This window comes from Littorina saxatilis, linkage group LG2, assembly GCF_037325665.1.
Source record: "Littorina saxatilis isolate snail1 linkage group LG2, US_GU_Lsax_2.0, whole genome shotgun sequence".
Classification (NCBI taxonomy): Eukaryota; Metazoa; Mollusca; class Gastropoda; order Littorinimorpha; family Littorinidae; genus Littorina; species Littorina saxatilis.
In genome coordinates, this window is record NC_090246.1 from 90,440,068 (window position 1) to 90,464,783 (window position 24,716).

Sequence of the window (24,716 nt, forward strand, 5' to 3'; positions counted from 1 at the left end):
TGTGTGTGTGTGTGTGTGTAAGCACGCGCGCGTGCTGCGTCCGTTTCAGGGAGTGATTTCTCAAAAAAGTTTATATTAATGAGCACACACAAAACTTGCCCCCTCCCCCCCCCCCCCAAAAAAAAAAGAGCATATTTTACAAACTGAACAGGAAAAGCGCGCATGATCTATATATATTCGCGATGCACGGCCAAAGTTCTCGGTGGATCTTTTTCAAATTTGGACACCGTATTCAGCTACACCCCGGACACAACCTCATCGATGAGATATTTCAACACGTGCTCTCAGCGCGCAGCGCTGTGCGCGCTGAACCGATTTTTTTTTTGGTTGTTGGTGTTGTCGGGATCCACTACCAGTAATTCTTCCTTATCTTCTCCAGTGTTTTCAGCCGCGATTATCTCCCTTCCTCCGTGTGGCGTCAATCCATATTCCCGTTACTACGTTACTATTTTTAGAATGTCACGATTGCACCCGTAAGTTGTTCTTACTGTAAAAGTAAAAAGGTCGAATCAATTTATAGCCACGCGAAAAATACACTGTCATCTATCTATATATATATATATATATATACGGCTTCTGTGTGTGTGTGTGTGTGTGTGTTTGTGTGTGTGTGTGGGCAACACCTGTGGATTGTAGAGTTCTGTTTGTGATGTGGTCTAGCGGAATTGGTGTGTCAGTATGTACAGGCCTTCATTCGAGAAGCCATAACAGTTAATCTCAATCCCGTTTGAGTGGACTTCGCCTTCAAAGGTGATTGTGACTCGGTTACATTTGGCGTCGTCGACAGCGATGGGACTCGACATGAAATGTTCAGGCCACTGAATCATTTTCGTGCTGTTCCCATTCCACCTGGGAGTGACCTAAGTTCATTCAAAGGGGGTCGAGTGTGACAGGGAGACTACCGTCGCCCTTCACAGCAGACTCTGCAGAGTTGTTCGCCTTAGAAGTTGTGAGCTTTCCTTGCATGTACCCGTAAGTTGTCCTTACTGTAAAAGTGAAAAGGTCGAATCAATTTATAGCCACGCGAAAAATACACTGTCATCTATTTATAGATATAGATAGATATATACGGCTTCTGTGTCTGTGTCTATGTGTGTGTGTGTGTGTGTGTGGAGGCAACACCTGTGGATTGTAGAGTTCTGTTTGTGATGGGGTCTGGCGACTTTCGTCTGTCTGTATGTTCTGGCATTTGAGAAGCCAACAGATAATATAGGGCTTAGAAATAAGCTCTAAAATTCTCAGCAATCCCGTTTGACAGGACTTCGCCTTCAAAGGTGATTGTGGTGAACCGCCACGCTGGCTGTCTCTGTCTCGCGATAGTTCCTCTAGTTCATAATAAAATGATAGCATTGGCGGGGCTCGAACCAGCGACTTCAGGAACTGCAGCGCAGCGCTATACCACTGACCTATGCGGATATCTGTCGAAGTATGGAACATTTAGGAATGCCTATTTTGTGAGATGTAAAACACACGGCAAAGCTCACTGTGCAACCCGACTCAGTGAATTATTATTATTATATGAAGTCTTATATCGCGCGCGTATCTCCAGACTCGGACTCAAGGCGCAGGGATCTATTTATGCCGAGTGAGATGGAATTTTTTACACAATACATCACGCATTCACATCGACCAGCAGATCGCAGCCATTTTGGCGCACTACTTTTCACGGCCTATTATTCCAAGTCACACGGTGAAAGGCCCGTTGGCAGACTGTAGTCGTGTGAATTAGGTCAGTTCGACCGTCGCTTACCCCGCCGCTTTGCACGAACAGTTGGATGATATCTGCATGGTCTTCCTACCGCCGGCTCAGTTTTTTTTGGTTGTTTTTGTTTGTTGTTGTTGCTGCAGTCACGTAGGCCATGTCCAGTCATACGCTTTTGAACAAACCGTTATCATATGACACACACATAAACACACACACACACACACACACACACACACACACAACACTCTCTCTCTCTCTCTTTCCCGCCTTCTGTTCTTTCTCAGTCTCCCCCTACAAACACAATGAATCGTTTTGAGTTACACAACATACGCAAACTGTTCAAAAGAAAGTGCATGTGAATTTTTTTTGGAATCTATATTCGTCACAGAAGAGTTTCTGTGCGTCAGTGATCAAAGTTTAATTAGCAAGGACGGCAATCAACAGGCTGATCATATTTCGCAAAAACAGAAAAAGAAAGTTCTATCAAGATGTGGGAGTAGAACTAATGAAAGTGGGTGTGCTTTAAAATGTCGTAGCCTTTCCGTCAACACAAATTCTATCTGCGTCAAATGCCAGAGGCAGTAATTCGATACGATAATTATGGTCTGGTTTCATCTTCCTTTTAAAGGTGACAAGAAAGAGCTGTGTGTGTGTGTGTGTGTGTGTGTGTGTGTGTGTGTGTGTGTGTGTGTGTGTGTGTGTGTGTTCTTGTTTTGAGAGGAAAATCTGTCATCAAAAGAATAGCAATTAATTTTGAACCAGGAAGTCGCGACACTTTAGTCAAACAATTTTTCTCTTCTGAGACTTCACAAACGTGGAGATCATATTACAGCGTTTTGACACTTTAATTTGTTTGTCACCTGTCTCAAGAGGGTTTACAGAAAGTTTTCAAACAGCCATTTCTCTTTCAAAAGGTCAGGAACTATGTAACTCAAGCCTATCATTGTGAGAATGAACGTAGGGCCTAAACAAGGAAGTGATATATTCTTATCGGTAGAGTTTAAACACAAAAAGGCAGACTGTTTGTTCAATGTCCAGTACGGTGTACCATCAAGAAATCACCAAGAAAATAGTAACATTTTGGCAGCATGAAATACAATACTCCAAACAAATTTTTTACACGCTCACTGAAAGTGGTGTCAGTTACCTTTTTTGATGCCTGAGTTTGGTCTCGAAGACTGTACTGACGGCGTGTTGTTCTGTTTTCAAAGTGCACTTCAGTAGCAAGCTCGTGACAATCCTGTTTCACTGTCGCTAGCAGCAGCACAACTGACACAACTCGGCGATGCTGGTAGACGGTATACACCGACAACTTCGGAATGAGCAACCCGCTTCCATTTAGCCGATCTCAGAATAGCGACTCCGAGTGTCGTCTACTCACAAGTCGCGCGCGGGTCACGACAGCACACTATTGGCCGAGACAGCCGTGACGTTCGCCGTGACGTAACAATTGCAGTGGATTCGAAGTGATGCAGGCATTCCCAGTTTGTGTCAGTCTATCAGCGATGATTAGCTCGGATCGATCCTTTCTATCACAGTTTCGCCGTATAAACGGATCTGCAAACGAAGCAAAGCAGCTTGTCATTTCGTTTCTGTAGCGGACAAACTCGCTAAGGTTCGTGCAAAGAGCCGTGCGTGACAGAAAAGAACAAAGAAATACAGGGGAGAGATAATGAGTGGCGGCGGAAGATGGAATTTTTAGGGGTGGGGGGGGGGGGGGATAGTGGGTTGGTTGGTTATTGTATATTTTTTTAATTTATTGTTCCTACAACTTATATGGCTATCCGGGACCGATTCAAGTTTGTTTCCTTTATTTCTCAGGTTACATGACAGTAGCCATTATTAAAACTAGTTTCGTTTAGGTTTATCAAAGTAGAAATGTAGATGTTCTAAAAAAAAAAAAAGCTCATGTGTTCACATTTTTTCTCTCCAAATCTTGTTAAAATCTTGATATCGGGGGAAGGGGGGGGGTTGCATTTTAAAAACGTACAACAAACGTAAAATAGTGTTAACGGTGTCCCTTCATCTGTCTCTATCTGTCTCTGTCTGTCTCTGTCTCTATCTATCTGTCTATCTATCTGTCTGTCTGTCTTTTTTTGTTTTAATTGTTAGTTTTTTCCTTGTGTGTCTGTGCGTCCCAAGGACAGATGGTAATAAGAAAAGGCATAGCCTTAAATCTTAATCCTTGTAAAATAGAAATAAAGTAAAGTTCTGTCTCTCTGTCTCTGTATATGTGTCTGTCTGTCTGTCTCTCTCTCTCTGTCTCTCTCTCTGTCTCTGTCTCTGTCTGTCTGTCTGTCTGTCTCTTTCTCTCTCTCTCTCTCTCTCTCTCTCTCTCTCTCTTTCTGTCTCTCACCCCCCCCCCCCCCTCCCGGTTCCGCCGCACTTGATGAGACAGGGAACAGCTCATGGTCGATACAGCCATGAAGACAAACGTCAGTTGTGAGCCGCGGGGACACTGAAAGAGCCTTTTTAGGATTGACGTGCACGGAACATTTTCCTGCGTGATGCACTGATCATGTTCCGTTCAGTGTCGCCTTGGATCGATATACAGCGAAAATTGGTGTGGATTGTTGAGACAGGCTGGACAGAGTGCTAAGAGGGGGGAGGTCTCGGGATAAGTCAGTAATCCCCAAGGGGGGGGGGGGGGGGTGTGAGCAAGGAGGGGGGGGGGGGTATGTACGTATAAACACATACCTAAGCGTACAGGCACGTTTGCATGCATGTGCTCGTGGACACATTGTTGCAGACACGCACAGACAGACTGACTGACCCAAACACATAGACGCAGATAGACAGACATATAGACAGACACTCACACTCACACGCACGTACACACGCAAGCACGCACGCACGCACGCACGCACAAACGCACGCACGCACAAACGCACGCACATACTCACAAACACACACACATACTCATACACACACCCACACACACACACACACACACACACGCACGCACACACACACGCACGCACACACACACGCACGCACACACACACGCACACAAACACACACACATACACACACACACACACACACACACACACACACACACACACACACACACGCACACACACACGCACGCACACACACACGCACACAAACACACACACACACACACACACACACACACACACACACACACACACACACACACACAAACAAACACACACACACACACACACACACACACACACACACACACACACACACACACACACACAAACAAACACACTAAACAGCTCAGTGGAAGCAGCTGCTTCATGAGAAAACCATGCATTGTGGCAGAAAGACCTCAGAGTGTGGACAAAAGACAAAGTAGGATTGTCACATCACGTACGCCGTCAGACTAGACAATGCAACAACGATCCCTGTCCTTTTTCTGGCACCATCTTCTTCTTGCTTCCTGTTTGTGTCTGGCACTTTTGATTTTTTCTTCTTCTATGTTTATTTGTACTTTTAGAAAGTTTTGTTCGTGTGTGTGTGTCTTTCCTGATTTACTTCTTACTATTGTGTTCGGAAATACTTCTTTCTATAACGTAGCCTACACACCCTATCCTTCGACAATTTGATATCTTGAATATTATTCTTTGCTGTATTTCGTCTTTCTTTCTTGAATCTGTTTATGTTTTTTGTTTGTTTTTTTAAGTTTAAAGGGGAGTGGAGATATACGTTTGGAGGATTGTTGTGTTCAACATTGTGAATGTGATGTGTGATGCATTTTTCAATCTTTAGTTGTTGTAGTGGTGGGTGTCGTGGATCTTCTTCTTCTTCTTCTTCTTCTTCTTCTTCTTCTTCTTCTTCTTCTTCTTCTTCTTCTTCTTCTTCTTCTTCTTCTTCTTCTTCTTCTTCTTCTTCTTCTTCTTCTTCTTCTTCTTCTTCTTCTTCTTCGTTCATGTACTGAAACTCCCACGTTCACTCATGTTTTTGCACGAGGGGGTGTTTACGTGTATGTCCGTTTTTACCCCACTATTTAGGCAGCCGTACGCCGCTTTCGGAGGATGCATGCTTGATATTTTTGTGTTTCTATAACCCACCGAACTATGACATGGTTTACATGATCTTTTCCGTGCGCACTTGGTCTTGTGCTTGCGTATACACACAAAGGAGATAAGGCACCAGCAGGTCTGCACATACGTTGACCTGAGAGATCGGAAAAAGCTCCACCCTTAGCCCATCAGGTGCGGCCGGGATTCGAACCCACGACCTTCCGCTTGGGAGGCCAACGTCTTGTCCACTAGGCCCTTGCGCCCGTCGGTGTGGCGGATGAAGAACATAAACAGCTTTTGTGCAATCAGGGTGGTGTGGCTTTCCTTTTGAAATTTTGTTTTTGCTTTTAGAAAAACAAACAAGAATGGTAAATGCTTGGAACGTTTAATTTTAAGTGGTGAGACAGACTAACACTTAGGGGAGATAACACAAGCTCCTGCTGTAGATAACACAAGCTCCTGTGGTAAATAATGCATGAATTTAGCGTCAAAAACGTCTATCTCTCTGGCTCTCTCTGTCTCATACACACATACACGCACACACTGGCGTAGGTACGTGCGTACATACTCATGCACGTGCACATGCACGTACGCCGCCCCCCCCCCCCCCCTGCACACATGCGCGCAAACAACAAACACACGCACAACCTCCCCTTTCCCACACATACATACACGACTACCGCATCAGGTCCCAATCCCTGCCCCCCTCCCCCCCCCCAACCCCCCCATTCACTCTCAACCAAACCCACACACTCTATTTTCCTCACGGAAAGATATATGACCGCACTGCGACCAAACAATTATCACGATTTGCCACGTACAGCTTCTATACACTAATTCCTTCTCAGCCGGCTGGATTATTTCTGTAGCTTGATAGACTTTCCATTCCTGATTGATGCTCTTCACAAAAAGATAGACATGCAGAGACCGCCATAAACATAAACACGCAGACACACAAACACATACACACCCAGGCACACAGAGAAGCACACCTGAGACCTCAACTCACACAGATACACATACCCTCAGACAGAGAGGCACAGCCACAGACACACACACACACACACACACACACACACACACACACACACACACACACACACACACACACCACAACAACAACACAGATACACACACACACACACACACACATACACGCACACACACACACCACAACAACACACACACAGACACACACACACACACACAGACACACACACACACACACACACACATCACAACAACAACACACACTCACTCACAGACACACATACACACAGACACACATACATACACACACACACACACACACAGACACACACACACACTAACTAACTAACTAACTAACTAACTAACTAACTACAGCCGCCACAAAATGATAATAATATCTGTTCTTATCTCGCACAGCCATTGCTGTCGACTTCCTGGTAGATGACCATTGGCTCTTTCGGAGGACATTCATCTGAACTTATCAGAAAACAAAATCCTACTCACACAATCAAAAGTTTCACCGTCATGAAAGTCACAACTCGCATGACTTAAATAATAACAAATTGCACGCGCCTCGAAGTAATCACTGTCACGATTTTTTTGTGTCCGCCTGAAACACTGTGTGTCAACTGATTCCGGCTGATATGGTTCGCACATGGGGTGCTTTTGGGCAGAATATACCTGCGCAGAGTCAGCGGCACAAACGACGCACTGCATATTATTTATGCTGCGTTGGGAATTATGACGAGAACTTGGCCTGTTTTCCTTTCACGCAGCGTGTAAGGGGCTGGTATAATCTGCAGTGCGTCGTCGGTGCTGCTGAAGTTACATAGGTGAGCGGAGCCCCTCAGGTTCATTCAGACTCATTTTGGACACTTGGTCGAAGAAACACGTTGCGGTTAGCGCACTTTCGTGACTGATATTGCAAGAATAAGGTAGCAGATTGATTGGGCTATGTGTACAATAATTACCAAGGTGAAGCAAATCTAAAGTCAGTTACCTTTACACGAAACGGATTTTCTTTAACTTAAGCACACTTTCCAATTTGAATACCATATATCTATATATTTTTGGATTCAGAAAAAAAAGAGGTTACTGTGAATCTACTTTTGAGTTTGTTATGGCAATTTCACTTTCGGGTAACATTTTGAATAACAAATCTGTCAAGCAATATTTATAATCTTCCAAGCTGAAATGCAATCCCTTTAAACATTGTTTTAGAAAACATGTACTGAATATGGGGATATCTGGAAAAATACACAAGCAAAATATCATAAGAATCTGTTCATTAGTGTGGGGGGAAATGCTCTGCATACAGAGACAGACGGACGTACACCATCATTCTGCTCCCTCTCAGGCCACGTCTACCGGAATAAAAAAAGTCAAATATTGACTGACTGCGAAAGAAAGACAGTCGCGTGAAAATGGTCCCCAAAGTAGGCAGCCAATACACTTTTGAAATCCACACAACACGCGGTATCGATTTCTGATTGATTGTACGCGTGAAAGCTCCGAATTCAAGTCACGTACTTATATCGTCACTGACCTCTCGATTCAGCGCGTCTCTCGCATGGTCAATATTGCTTCCTGGGTTTTGTTCGGCCATGCTGACTTCATGCACTTGCTTTGTTTTCTTTTGAGTATAGGGAATCAAGCTCCTCGCAGAAGCGTTTTTGCTTGTTTCTGTATGAAATAATCTGAAAGCTAAGTTTTGTTCCAAAGGACGCTTTTTTTTTTTAGGTCTGTCTTGTCTACGGATTGTGTGTACACTACATGTTTGTTGTAGTTTTTTCGTTGTTCTTTCGTTGTAATTAATGTTGTTGTTGTTGTTGCTGTTGTTGTTGTTGTTGTTGTTTCGTCGTCGTCGTTTTGTTTTTGTTGTTGTCGTCGTTGTTGTTGTTGTTGTTGTTGCTGTTGCTGTTGCTGTTGCTGTTGTTTCGTCGTCGTTGTTGTTGTTGTTGTTGTTTTTGTTGTTGTCGTCGTCGTCGTCGTTGTTGTTGTTGTTGTTGTTTCGTCGTCGTCGTTGTTGTTGTTGTTGTTGATGATGATGAGGATGATGTTGATGATGATGATGATAATGGTAAGGAGAAAAAGGAGGGGGGGGGGGGGGATGACAGTATAATGATAAAGACGCTGAAACGGTGCCACAAAAGACACTGACAGGAGGCGGAGGATAGGCTACGGGTTTTTCCTGACAATCACAATAACAGATCGCACGCATCCAAGGTTAAGATTGATCACGATATCCGGGTATCGTGCAGTAATAGTGGCAATAACACTGTTCGCCCGTGATACGTCAATCACAACTACCCAGTTATTATACCCCCCCCCCCCACACACACACACAATAGAAGGGGTGATGTTAGGGATGGGGGGGGGGGGGGGTACAAGACCGTGGGTGGGGGGAGGTAGGTGTGGAGGGGTCGGAAGTTGATTGTTGTCGTGAAGATGGGTGTGGGTTTCAACTGAAGTGGTGGACCGCGCCTTGTCTTTGGAGACATCCCAGAATGAAAACAAAGAGAATACTTGTGAAGTTGCCCAAACACAAACAGTATCGGTTATCTTGTAAAGCTCTCTCGCTTTTTGAAGCTAGATGCTATGCACAGAAAGCAACCTCGCTGTTGATCTTTGGTGAAGTGTCGGGATGACCCTACCCCATGACCAAGCTTGGACACATCTTCAGTGCAAGAGCGCGGCCCCGGTAGCTCGGTTGGTGGAGACCTGGACTTGTGATCTGCGGGTCAAAGGTTCGAATCTGGGCCGGTTCAAATGTGCAGACCCAGAGTGAGTATCCATGTCCCACCCCCGTGTCACTGCTGTGTCACGTGATAGACTTGGATCATTGTGCCAGAAGTGGAGGTGGCTGATCACACCTCACCATGCACACACTTCCGTGGCGCGACTTCCTTGCTGCTAGCTTTTCACTAAGAGGAACCGACCCGAATTTTCAAGCGATGGCATAACAACAAAATAATATAATACGTTTTTTAATTAAAAAAAAAAAGAAAGAAATGATGGTTTATACATAAAAGAAGATATCTTTAAAGGGTGGTGACTTTTGATTGATGATCTTCAGAATCTGTGCATCCAATCATTTTTATTCGGCAAACGGCTCTTCGCCAAAAACCTAAAGTGAAACTCCCGTGGGTAGCTTCCCTTTGCTGCAATATTTACATATGTTTTAGACCAATGAGCACTGGTATGCATATTCGGTGCGGGATGCATGATTTCTTACCGGCTACAGGATTGCGGTTCGCAAACGAACATTCGTCCAAATGATGGTTAAAAACAACCTGGAGCGGACGGCAGCTGAAAATTAAAGGTACATACGGTTAAAATAATCATTCAACTGTATTTATTTGACCTAACACAGACTGTAGGAAGAGGCAAACCGTCTTGAACAAAAAAATTGTCCGCAGGAAGCGACTCCAAGAACACAGACGACTCGAAGTGAGTGTCAAACATTGTAGTCTTTCTATGGAAGTAGTGGTCCAGTGAACGATACCTTCCGCCTGTGGTTGATGACGGCTTCGTAAGACAAATCAGCGAATCTATCGTGAGGAAGACGTTTATGTACAAATCACCGAACCCAACCCATTTTTTGTGTGCATTTTTCTGAAGAATAAACTGCATGTGGTTAATTTCATCCGTTTAATGCTTGTCGAAACGAGCCATAAGGCTTTAGAATAAAAGATTTCACGCATTGCTTGACCATCTGATCACAGAATGATGAGGTCGCAGTTTGTAGGCCAGAGATAGATCTGCATTTCTGGTACGACGGAATCAAGAGGTCAAATTTGCGTGGCTCCCAATCATTTCATAAAAGATTTCCATTTTCTTGTTTCTGCGGCTGCGCAAGTTATTTTGCCTAGGTCATGGCCGAACTTTAGGCCTACGGAGAAATATCGCTGGATATTTTCTCCCTAGATTAACAGAGACAAAGAAGGGAAGTCATGCTGTATTAAATAAATAAGTTTTCCTCTATATACGTGGGGTGGGGCAATAATAAATATACGTTAAGATCCTTGTAAGAGGAATATTGATAATTTTTCCTTTATATACGTTGACTTCCTAGGGGAAGGACCATTAAAATCATGGATTTTAATTCAATTTTAGTTTCGTTTAAAAAAAAAAGAATAAAAAGGGTAAAACTCAGGACCACCTGTTAAAAGGTTTAAAAGTGATAACATTGTGAGAAAAATATAAAGAACATGCGCAAACACGTAATACTGATATTCTATAGGGTAGTAACATTTGGACACATCATTTCATTGACGCACGCATGAGTTGCCATACAGCATTTGTTCATTATAAATAGGATAAAATGATAAGATTAAGAGATTGTCCGTCGACCTCCCCGCTACTACAATGGTCGCAGGGGAGTTTGTTCTCCATATAGGCGCCTTTATTGTTATACCCCAAGTGTGGTTATTATTCGTTCGGCTTCTTTAAAGACACACCCGCCACCCAACCCAGCAATTTCCAGGTTACTTTATCTCCACCATTTCCGACTGGTTGACGTGGATTTCATTAATCTTCATTTTAGGCTGACGTAGATCAATTTTTTCTTTTGTGTGGATGTTTAATGGTGGACCCGATATGGCTGCTACGGAAAACGGCGGAAGTGGAGCAGCATCAACCTTGTCAAGGAAGGCTACTTTATTTGAATTCTCTTTGAGAGTTATCGTCCTTCGTTACCACAGCAATGCGGACCGGTTTAGTCAACGAATAGTTATTTGGGAAGGACGATACCGCGTAATCATATATAAGAATTCAAAGATTTACCTTTCAAGCCTAATTTAAATTGGGAGAAGTCTGCTTTGCGAAGTCTACTTCACGAAGCTCGCCAAACGAAAATTTAGACCTGCATTTTCGGTATATCAATCAATCAATCAATCAATGAGGCTTATATCGCGCATATTCCGTGGGTACAGTTCTAGGCGCTCTGCAGTGATGCCGTGTGAGATGAAATTTTATACGGCCAGTAGATTGCAGCCATGTCGGCGCATATTTACCTTTCACGGCCTATTATTCCAAGTCACACGGGTATAGGTAGACAATTATTAACTGTGCCTAAGCAATTTTGCCAGGAAAGACCCTTTTGTCAATCGTGGGATCTTTAACGTGCACACCCAATGTAGTATACACGGGGGGTGGTTCGGACACCGAAGAGAGTCTGCACACAAAGTTGACTCTGTGAAATAAATTTCCGCCGAACCTGGGATCGAACTCGCGCTGACAGCGGCCAACTGAATACAAATCCAGCGCGCTACCGACTGAGCTATATCCCCGCGAAGTCAACTTCGGGCTCAATTAAGGATAACCTAAAGGAACGCCTTCATATAATATGTGAAACATGTTGTTTTACATCTTTTTTCGACCTGTGACATCTTGTCCTGTAAAAGATCTCTTCCTTCTCGTGTAGGTCAACTTGTAAGTCGCCGTAGATGCGTCCAGTCTTTTACGCACACACACACACACACACACTGACACACACACACACACACACACACACACACACACACACACACACACACACACTCACACATACACACATACACACACTCACACACTCATACACACACACAAACACACACATACACACACACACACTGACACACACACAGACACACACACAGACACACACACACACACACACGTACACATACTCGCACACACACATATGTGTGTGTGTAAGGCCAAAAAAAAAATAGGTGTGGTTACGGTAACATAGCCAAAAAAAATAGGGTAGGTAGGTAGGCAATCACTTCTTTTTTTTTTTAACTTTTTTTTCTAATGTGTACAAATTAAACCTACTTGACAGGGAAATAAGTGTGCGACTCGGGCGCTTTCGCTTTCATTGCGTTTTTTGCACTCGTTTTTTTGAGTCACTTGAGAAAAAGTGACTCTATGTAATCGGTCAGTGTTAGTCTGTCCGGCCGGCCGTCCGGCCGGCCGTCCGGCCGGCCGTCCGTAGACACCACCTTAACGTTGGACTTTTCTCGGAAACTATCAAAGCGATCGGGCTCATATTTTGTTTAGTCGTGACCTCCAATGACCTCTACACTTTAACGATGGTTTCGTTGACCTTTGACCTTTTTCAAGGTCACAGGTCAGCGTCAAAGGAAAAATTAGACATTTTATATCTTTGACAAAGTTCATCGGATGTGATTGAAACTTTGTAGGATTATTCTTTACATCAAAGTATTTACATCTGTAGCCTTTTACGAACGTTATCAGAAAAACAAGGGAGATAACTAGCCTTTTCTGTTCGGCAACACACAACTTAACGTTGGGCTTTTCTCGGAAACTATAAAAGTGACCGGGCTCAAATTTTATGTGAACGTGACTCATTGTGTTGTGAATAGCAATTTCTTCCTGTCCATCTGATGCCTCATATAATATTCAGAACTGCGAAAGTGACTCGATCGAGCGTTTGCTCTTCTTGTTTATTTTTTATTTTGACAAATGTAATAAAAAGTTATAGGATCGGCCCCTAAAAATAGGGTAGGTCGGGTTACCGTAACCACACCTATTTTTTTTTTAGGCCTAAGCATATGATCACCATTCAGGACTTGCAACTGTTACACACCTTTAAGTTGAGGACCTAAACCAAAATGGGGACCCAAAACTGGGTCCTCATTTGTTTTATTGATCTAACGTCTTCAGAAGCTCCAAAACAAGTTGTTGGCGCCAACAGATTTGATGGCTGATTTTGCATTAAACCTTTGAAAAAAAAACCACACACTTTTTTTTTTCAAAGGTTTGCGGCAAAATGAGCCATCAAATCTTTTGGCGCCAAAAACTTGTTTTGGAGCTTCTGAAGACGTTGAACTCTGTTTCTTCTTTGGTCTCCGATTGGTATGTGCCTTCTCAAAGTCCGCGTTTGTAACCATATGCACGTATGTGTGTATTAGCTAGTCCTCGTTTGTGACCATATGCTTGTAACACACACATACACACACACACCGCACACACACACACACACACAAATACACACAGACACACACACACACACACACACACACACACACACACACACACACCACAAACAACAAAAACAACAACAACAAAAACAACAACAACAAAAACAACCCCTTAGCACAGGAATTTGCCAAACTGTTGACATTTGTTTTTAGTCTAAGGATGCTCAAGCTTACCACACGAACACAACGACACATATCTGTCATGGTGTACATGGTAGCTCGCACGTGAAGGAAGGCACCTTTAAGTATTCTTCTCAGTTCCTGCCATTCTTCTTGTTTTGTCTTACGACAGGCTTTGATGTCCTAATTGTCTCCAGGACCATCACTAATTTCGCTCATTGCTCTCTCTGTCTGTGAAACAAGAGACACGCGAACAAACTACGCTCGGGACTGCCCGACTTTTTTTGTGTCAAAGACAAAACGCAAACTGTCAGCTCGGTGTTCTTTTAGTTTTGTCTTGTTATGATGGCAATAATTTAAAAGGCAAGGAAATACTCGTACCATTTTGTTTTCAGTTGTGCAAGAAGTGTGAGCTAAAAAACACTGCCGAGTTCATCGACATTATTGGACAGAGACACAGGAAAGACGAGTCTGAAATGTTGAGCGTTCTTTGATTTCATATTTATTTCGAAAACGATTTTGTCGGTCGGGGTATTGTCGGCTATACTTTGTTGATGTTGCCCGGTGGTCCGTGAATCAGGAGAAGGTAAGTGTTTCTTTGGTATGTTTTTTCTCTCGTGTTTTGCATGACAATGAAGTAAGTTATGATGTATCAGTTTCATGCAAAAAGACAGTTTCATGCCAAGGTAAGTTTTTCTCTGGGTTTTGTTTTTGTATTTTGCAGCAATATAAAGTTATTTTAGGGTGTATCAGTTTGAAAGAAGGAACGTTTTGTTGTTGCCAAATTATTTATATATATCAGAAAGAAAGACAGAAAGACAGACGTACAAGCCCGTATAAACCCGCTCGTGCAAAAAATACGAGTGTACTGTAGAGTTGCAACGCATGAACACAGAAGAAGAAGAAAATGGACACAAAGGACGATGCAGAAAAACGTCGATACAAAATGTCCGAGTTTTGTCAGATCGTGTCTGGCGAGGGCTATATTGGGATATTAACAGCAAAGTTGGTGTGATATTTTCGGATAGCATGTCTACGGCGAAATAATGAGTATAATAAATAGGACATAGCGCGGATGGTCGTGATGTTCGAATCAGAGTCTGTTATGGGTATTGGCAACAAGAAGATCGTGGTTCTGAGATAAGATGATGGACACAAACACACACAGAAACTGAGAAATTAAATTCAAAAATAGAAGTGGGTGGAAAAACAAACCATTAGGTAAAACACGCCAACAACAAAGGCTAAAGTACACACGTGTGACGTGAACGTACTGTCAACACAGACAGACAGACCGATAGGAAAACACAGACAGATAGACACAGACAGACAGACAGACAGGCACGCACGCACGCACACGCACTCACACACGCACGTACGCAAGCACACACACACACTCACCAACACACACACACACACATATACACACACACACACACACAAGCATTCTTCAGCCCACCCGCGTTTTATTTTTTACTCTGGTTTGTTTTATTTTCTTAAAAAAAACCCAACATGTTCTCATTTTTCAGGCGATTGAAAATGTAACCAGTTTTGTTTTCAACATTTTTATTCAATGTATTCAGATTGTCATGGCGCCCCCCGCCATAGTGGAATCCGGCCTGTTCGGCATCGGTGAAGCTGCACTACCAGAATGGCGGCTGGAAGAGTTCACAGAATACCGGGCAGCACGCCTACTTAACGCGTTCGTCCCTCCAGCCCTGTGCGCGATTGGTGTGACAGGAAATGTGATGACGTTGTTCGTGCTGACGTTTTCGGCATTGCGTCACAGCGCGTGCTGTAAGTACTTAGCGGCCTTGGCTCTCACTGACACCGCCATCTTGATTCTGAATTTCTGCTTTAATTTTCTCGACGTTTTCGTGTCAAAACTACGAGTGAGTGACATTGCCTGTAAAGTGTACTACTTCCTTTTCTTCACCAGCGCGCATCTCAGCTCATGGCTGCTCGTTGCCGTGACGACGCAGCGCTGTTTCGTCATCTGTCGTCCAATGACGTCACATTTCGTGACGTCAAACCGCTGCACCATGGGCGTCATCGGTGGTCTGACTCTGACGTCAGTGATCTTGAACTCGCATCACCTGATCGTTCGTGATCTAGTCTGGAGTAACGCTACTCAGCAGTTTGTGTGCTACTCGGCAGGGGAGATAAGTACGGTGTTCGTAAGAGATTACTGGCCTTGGGTGGACGCAGCAGTCTACTGTTTTCTGCCAGCATCCTGTCTCGTCTTCTCAACATTCTCATCATTCGCACCTTGCGCAAAGCTGTTATATTCAGGAGACTTCATCAGAATCGCAATCATCACAGTCAGCAGAAACCGGTTGTGAAGACAGCAGAGCGTGTTCTCCGTCGTAGTAACAGCAAGTTCACTAACGTTCGACAAACTGGCACAAATTGTCCGTCATTTAATACACACGCGCAGGAGCCTGAAAGCAAGAGATCCCTCAGTGGAAATCTGACTTTTGGAAAGTCAGTTACACGCTCAGCGGCTAAAACTTTACCTCCGGCCACACCCGTTTCTGAGGATGAATCAGCATCCAGTGTTGCATCCGATAACAAAAACAAGGCTTTATCTTGTCCATTAGTCACAGACTCAAACATCAACGATACTTCTGAGGCCATATCCTCGCTTCATGAATTATCAATGGGTGCCTCAATTGATGGCACATTTTCTTCTTCTCGTGAACCAAGAAACTCTGACACATCTTCAAGCACATTCAAGAGCTTCAGTAACCCAACTCCTCCTTCAGCACCTTGTGTCACCGACGACATGGCGGCGAAAAGGAACAATGAGAAGAAAGATCGGGATCAGGTCATTCACGATACAGTGAAGAAGGACAGAGACAAAAAGACCGGTGGGGATCAGGACAATGGTGATACTTTAAAGAAGAAAATCAAAAACAGTAAAGGTCGCTATCAGGACTCTGATCTGAAGGAAGAGATTGAGGACATAAACGGTCGGGATCAGGACTTTGATGATACTTTGAAAAAGGACAACGAAGACACGAAAGGTCGCTATCAGGACACTGAAAGTACTCTGAAGAAAGAGATTGAAGTCAAGAATAGTCGGGATAAGAACGTTAATGATACTCAGAAGAAAGAGAGAGAAGACAAGAAAAATCGAGATAATGACTTTGATGATACTCTGAAGGAAGCGAACGACGACTGTCACGAGGATACTCTGAAGGAAGCGAACGACGATGATGCTCTGAAGGACGAGATTGAAGTCAAGAACAATCGGAATAAGGAATTGGATGATACTCCGAAGAAAGCGAACGACGAAGAAAAAGATCAAAATCATTATATTGACGTTGCTGTTAAAAAAGACAACGAGATGACAAAAGGTCGTGAGCACTCACGACAGCTGACGTTGATGCCGTTGTTGGCGTCGGTGGTGTTCGTGACGTTGTCAGCCCCCATCGCCGTCACCCTTGTGGCCGAGCAGCTGGTGTGGAAGCGAGAGACACCTCACCAGGTGAGACAGGTAAGTACACGGTTGAAAAATGCAGAAAAATCACTCCAGTCGTAAAAAAGAGGGGTCTTTATTGGGAATTTGCGGGACGAACTTTGTCACAGGGAGGCAACTTCTTTTCGAATGTTTTCTGTCACAGCAGAATGAGCAAGCGCAATCCATTGGTATTGGTATTGGTATTGGTATTGGTATTTGGTATTGGTATTGGTATTGGTATTGGTATTGGTATTGGCATTGGTATTGGTATTTGTTGCATATCATCACGTGAGGTTACCCTTTGCAGAGAATGGATCGTACACAACCCACGCCATCTGAATAGGAATAAACGCCGTGGCATTCCTTCTTTATTTCCATATCAGTCGACCATGACCCACACCATCCTGACTGAGTGACTCGGTAGTTAAAATTACGTTATCATTTATTGGTTGATGGGAAGGGAACTTCGGGTCGCTGTGTCAATGGGGAAAGCGAGCAGCCGTTAACCATGGGTTCCATCCATTGGTTGTAGATTCACAACAATCAGGGGAATTCTACACTACTCGTCATAAAAAAAACCTATACAGATGCGTTTGAGGGCAGATCTTTCTGACGAGGCTGTTGATTGTAAAACCAAGTATATGACTGAAAAGGCCATTGATTCCCCTACCTTGTTCAGAAAACAGATTGAGTTTACATGACGTAGTGTCAATACAGTGGAACCTGCAACACAGACACCCCCCAAAATCAAATTCGCAAAATCAAGGTTCCCGCGATAAAATCGACAAAAAATCAGAACAACTAAATCAAAACATGTTTAGCATGTCCTTAGACAGAACAATCACATCTGCACCCAAAACAGTCAGTTTTGTTCACATATCTTGTCTAACATGGACGCTAAGGCATGCTGAGCGGTGGTGTAGCTGTCAATCCCATCAGAAGGCATAAAAGGCAGTTTTTGAAGCCGTTTTACTTTTATCGGGTAATGATACAACAAATGGTACATTTGAGTAACTCGTTAACGCATTGTCTTCAAACTTTCAGTGATTTGTGCTAACACATGTCGTAAACTACACATGGAATCTCAAGTCATTTGAGATATTAGTTCTGCTGTTATGCGACATACCAGAAAGAGTTTTAAAAATAAAGATGTACCCTGTCCGATTGAACAGAAAAAAAATAAAAAAATTAGCATGCAATTAGAAAAATAAAAGCTTCAATTTACCCTTAAATTTATTACAGTTTCAACAATGGCTTTTCTTGGAAAATGCTTTTTCAAGAGCCATTGATCAGTTAAGCGTGTCGGCAGTGAGCTTTGCTAGGCGTAGGCCGACATTTGCGCTCAGCGCTCTGAATGAGTCAACTTCTTAAAAACTACTTTCGCGTTGAAATCCTCATACCACCCATGTCTGATAAAATATGTACATGAAATTTGAGTATGTGGCGCATCTGTTATTGTTCTTGAAGATTTCAACAAATTAAATGTTTTCAATGAGTCAGCAAAAACCTACCGTCAAATTTAAGAACTTTTTTCTGCCCTCAATCTGTTTTCTGAACAAGGTAGGGGAATAAACGGCCTTTCCAGTCATATACTTGGTTTTACAATAAACGGCTTCATCAGAAAGATCTGCCCTCAAACGCATCTGTATAGTTTTTTTATGACGAGTAGTGTACATTTCATGCTTGGATGTTAGGGCTGACATTTTGAAAGGGATGTTTTATATTTTGGGTTCCTCCTTAAAAAAGGTACATTTACCTGGTAAGGGGAGGAGGGGATAAGGCTTCCGTAACCCAGCATTAAAAAAATTTATTTGTATTTTGGGTCCCTCGTTAAAAAAGGTACATTTACCGGGTTAGGCTTCCGGAACCCATGAGTATTACTTTTCTGTATGTTGCAGGTTGCAATCTACACACTAGTTAGAATCGTGGTGAACACCTTGATGTACATAAACCACTCCGTCAACTTTCTCCTCTACTGCTTCGCCGGGTCCACTTTCCGCAGTCAGTGGTATTCACTCTTCTGCCAGGGCCGACTCAGAAAGCGTATCTCAAAGACGTGCTGCTCGTGCATCTGCTCAGGTTGCTCTGAGCGGCAGTCTTGCTCACTCTGCAGAGAGTGTGGAGGTGATGAACTAACTGGGGCTTCATGCACTGTTCTAAGAATTGCTGAGCCCCAGACCAGCTTCGAGCTGAAAGACGACTCTCAACAAGAACGGTTCCGGTTGAAAGACAGTGAGAGGCTTCATGCTTCTGGGGCTTTATGCAGTGTTCTCACCATTGCTAATGACTGCACTGAGCCCCAGACCAGCATTGCCCTAAAAGACGAATCTCGACAAGGACGGTTCAGGCTAAAAGACGGGGAAAGGGTGGAAAAACATCCAAGTTTCAAGTCAAAAGACATTGTAATGGAAGAAAGACAAACAGATCTCACGTTGAAAGACAACAAAATGACAACAGACGACGCTCGTCCTAAAGTGCAAGATGTTGGAAGTAGCCAAAAAGGTGTCCAGGCTGAAGAAATGAGTTCTGTAAAAAGCGTAGATAGTGAAAGATTCGAGAGAGACAGATGCCATCACATTGACCATAGCACAACTTCAAACACTTTGAAACTAAAAACCGATAAGACTCGAAATACTTCAAAATCAAATTATTCCCAGGAGAGCCGTATCAGTCACTTAGACAAATCACCGGATAAGGGGTGATAAGGAAAGTCCGAATTTCCGCTACAGACTGAGCAAACCGGAACGTGTGTCTTTCCGGTGGTTCGGTCTAAGTTTGAAATACAAACCTAGTACAGTACAAGACCTCACGGAGCATACAGTTGCGAAATATCAGCTCTGATTGATCTCAAAATAACAAGAAAAGGAGTGCTATGAAGGAGAGAAATAATTAATACAAATGTTTAAATAAACCGAGAACACAACAGTAACCAGGACTGGTACATTCTTAATCAATATTTTGACAGCTTGTTGCTGCCTTCTTTGGGATGGTAAAAAGTAAGACAATGTGTCAGAATGAGCATATTAGATTTTTCCTTTATGAAAGTGACCGAACTGCTTTCTAGGACGTCGAAGTACATCACAGGTTCTCAAAGCAAACTAATTCGTGCTGTATTTCTCCGAGTTGTTTTTTTCCCCTCGCGGGGATATAACTCAGTTGGTAGCGCGCTGGATTTGTATTCAGTTGGCCGCGAGTTCGATCCCAGGTTCGGCGGAAATTTATTTCAGAGTCAACTTTGTGTGCAGACTCTCTTCGGTGTCCGAACCACCCCCCGTGTATACTACATTGGGTGTGCACGTTAAAGATCCCACGATTGACAAAAGGGTCTTTCCTGGCAAAATTGCTTAGGCACAGTTAATAATTGTCTACCATACCCGTGTGACTTGGAATAAGGCCGTGAAAGGTAAATATGCGCCGACATGGCTGCAATCTACTGGCCGTATAAAATTTCATCTCACACGGCATCACTGCAGAGCGCCTAGAACTGTACCCACGGAATATGCGCGATATAAGCCTCATTGATTGATTGATTGATTGATTTTTTTCACCCCATGCAGTCTTTCATTTTTACTTGTTTGGTTACCTGTATCTTCTTCCACCATTTTGCCTCTCTAGATTCCCCTGTTCCGCTTTTTAAAATGTTGTAGTGTTTGTGTCACGTAATGTAAGCTTTTGCTTGAGTTCGTGCCCAAGTTACTTACTATTGATTGTTTCATGTTATGTATTTTGAATAAAGGTTTGTTTACACCAAAGCACATGTAATATTGCAGTGGCGTGGTTGCCTGTGATGCGGGTACAACCTTTGAGCCAGCCAAAAGTATCCTGACATTCACTTAAACCCGCTACTAACTACAGCCGAACCACGCCGAACTAGTTCGGCGAACGTTCGGCGACGTCATCAAATCAGGGGATTGCCCTATTTTTTGGTTGCAGCTGTAACCTTCGCGGCCGGTTCGCCGATACAATCCTGCAAACATTCGGCGCGTTATCGGCGAACTGACTTCATTGGTTGAATATTCTTTGTATCTTCATCCTTGAAGAGTGACAATACTGACGGCTATAACGCTGTCAACCGATCACGAGTCTTCTCACGTGATATTTTTTGATCATATGACCGGTATCGCCGATACATTTCACCAGTTAGTACCAGGCACGGTATAACGTTCGCCGACCTAGTTCGGCTTGGTTCGGCTGTAGTTAGTAGCGGGCTTCACTGCTCACTGATCCCGTAACCCGCTTGGGTGATAGGGGGCACTGCACTGACGAGCGCTGCACTAGCTGTCTCCACCTCTGTTTTCTGTGTCTGTTTATCATTTAGCCATGGTAGATTAGTCCCTCTTTAGGACGAGGGCCAGATGTAAAAAAAAGCAAATCACTGCTTATTCTATTACCCTCGTTCAATAAAGAATTGTCATTGTCATTGTCATTGTCATTGTCATTGTTACCTGTGCCGATTGTGAGCAATTTTCTGGGTTTTCGCAAAGCTTTTCCCTGTTCACTCTGCAATGTTGTCCGTCCATCTTTTCTTCTGTCTTCCCCGTCTCCTCTTCCCGCGCACCGTACCCTGGAGGATGGTCTTGGAGAGCCCGTCTGTTCTTGTTACATGGCCATACAATCTCAGTTGTGTGTGTATGACATTTGTCAAGATGTAACACAAAGGGACAACAAGAGATGTCTGTATTGACCGGGGCCTCACATTGCAGGTTCCACTGTACTAACATTCATAGCAACATGAGAAGAGCGCCAGGAGAATGTGAGCTTGTTTCCTCTTCTTCTTCTGCGTTCATGGGCTTAAACTCCCACGTACACTCGTGTTGTTATGCCCGAATGGGTTTTTACCGCTTTTACCCCGCCATTTAGGTAGTCATACGCCGCTTTCGGGGGTGTGGGCTTGTTAAAAATGAAATACAATAAAGTAAAAGCAGGAAATTGTGTCTGCCCCATGTGTGTGGCAGAAAATCTCCGTTGGCATTTGTACAGCAAGGATCGAACATCCGCCGGAACTTCAAATTGTCTTTTGCTCTCAGGAGGGCGATCGGACATCGGAAACTACGCATTTCTGGTTTTTATTTTAGTAACATACCTATTCCCCTCTATAGAATTATTCCAGTAAACAGCTTATCACCCGTGGCAACACATATGCTAATTCCGCCTCCCCCCTTCCCCCCGGTCAGCACAACCAGGATAATTTCTCGCATAATTATGGCCATGCACATCAGGGCTGGACATAGAGTGTGTGAGAAGGAGAGGCTGCCATAACGAGGCAGGGGTACAGGGGCTGGCCTGCCGGGGGTTCTGGGGGGGGGGGGGGGGGCCTTGCTAACCCGATGCTGTTGACATTTTGCATTTCTTCATCTTCTTCTTCGTTCATGGGCTGAAACTCCCACGTTCACTCATGTTTTTGCATGAGTTGTTTTTTTAACGTGTATGACCGTTTTTACGTGACCCCGCCATTCAGGCAGCATACACCGATTTCGGGGGAAGCATGCTGGGTATTTTCGTGTTTCTATAACCCACCGAACTCTGACATGGATTACAGGCTCTTTTCCGTGCGCACTTGGTCTTGTGCTTACGTGTACAACGAAGGGGGATAAGGCACTAGCAGGTCTGCACAGAAGGTGACATGGAAGATCAGAAAAATCTCCACCCTTAACCCACCAGGCGGCCACGGCCGGGATTCGAACTCACGACCTTCCGATTAAGAGGCCGACGTCTTACCACCCAGCCACTGCGCCAGTCTTTTAGCATTTAAAAGGGGTGTTTTTATATTTAGTCAAGTTTTGACTAAATATTTTAACATCGAGGGGGAATCGAAACGAGGGTCGTGGTGTATGTGCGTGTGTCTGTGTGTCTGTGTGTCTGTGTGTCTGTGTGTGTGTGTAGAGCGATTCAGACTAAACTACTGGACCGATCTTTATGAAATTTGACATGAGAGTTCCTGGGTATGAAATCCCCGAACGTTTTTTTCATTTTTTTGATAAATGTCTTTGATGACGTCATATCCGGCTTTTCGTGAAAGTTGAGGCGGGACTGTCACGCCCTCATTTTTCAACCAAATTGGTTGAAATTATGGTCAAGTAATCTTCAACGAAGCCCGGGGTTCGGTATTGCATTTCAGCTTGGTGGCTTAAAAATTAATTAATGACTTTGGTAATTAAAAATCGGAAAATTGTAAAAAAAAATAAAAATTTATAAAACGATCCAAATTTACGTTTATCTTATTCTCCATCATTTGCTGATTCCAAAAACATATAAATATGTTATATTCGGATTAAAAACAAGCTCTGAAAATTAAATATATAAAAATTATTATCAAAATTAAATTGTCCAAATCAATTTAAAAACACTTTCATCTTATTCCTTGTCGGTTCCTGATTCCAAAAACATATAGATATGATATGTTTGGATTAAAAACACGCTCAGAAAGTTAAAACAAAGAGAGGTACAGAAAAGCGTGCTATCCTTCTTAGCGCAACTACTACCCCGCTCTTCTTGTCAATTTCACTGCCTTTGCCATGAGCGGTGGCCTGACGATGCTACGAGTAAAATGGCATTGCGTTCAGTTTCATTCTGTGAGTTCGACAGCTACTTGACTAAATATTGTATTTTCGCCTTACGCGACTTGTTGGTTACTCCCTGAGAAAAAAAAGTACATTTGCCGGATAAGGAGGCGAAGGAGGGGGGGGGGGGGGGGGGGGGGGGGGGGCTCTCGAAACTAAAGACACCCTCCTACCCCTTCTCCTTCAGATCCAGCCCTGCAAATCTACAGTTCTTCGTATCTCACTCGCCAAATTAATGCCACGCACATGTATTCCAGACTATAAACAACTGTTCCCACAGACTCCGAACATCCATGCAAATTGTGTTTAAAGCTCTTCATATGTAGTGTAATAATAAACTAGCTTCTGGACATGTAGACACATCACTCTGGGCACCCATAGCATGCGCGTTATGTACTGGGAGCATTAACTCTTCATCAATAACCCAGTATAGTGCTAAGACGTGTGGTAGTAATGGACAGCTTCGAGGCGCAATGGGCTGTTAAAATAACGGTTGCAGTGTCGTTAGTGATATTAGACCTGGTGGCGGGTGCAAAAATGAAGGAATGTGAAGAGATGGACTTTCTCTCTCCGTCTCTCCTTGTGTGTGTGTGTGTTGTGTGTGTGTGTGTGTGTGTGTGTGTGTGTGTGTGTGTGTGTGTGTGTAAGTGTGTGTGTGAGTGTGTGTGTGTGTGTGTGTGTGTTTGTGTGTGCGAGTATGTGTGTGATACTGTTTCGAGACCTTGATTTCAATCATACGAGTATATATCCATGTAAGGCATGAGTTTGTCTAGGTCTCCCGCCACATCATCAGTTTTATGAGTGCTTATTTTTTCGTTGAAACAGACACACACACACACACACACTCACACGTACAAACACACCCATTCGCACGTACACACACACACACACACACAC

At 43.6% G+C, this 24,716-nt stretch overlaps 1 long non-coding RNA gene across 2 annotated transcripts in view; it reads left to right on the forward strand.

The window, feature by feature from the left end:
* The window catches only part of LOC138960124 (uncharacterized), a 93,131-nt gene that overhangs the window by 26,148 nt on the left and 42,267 nt on the right, over positions 1-24,716 (forward strand). The gene's annotated exons all lie outside the window — the stretch shown is intronic.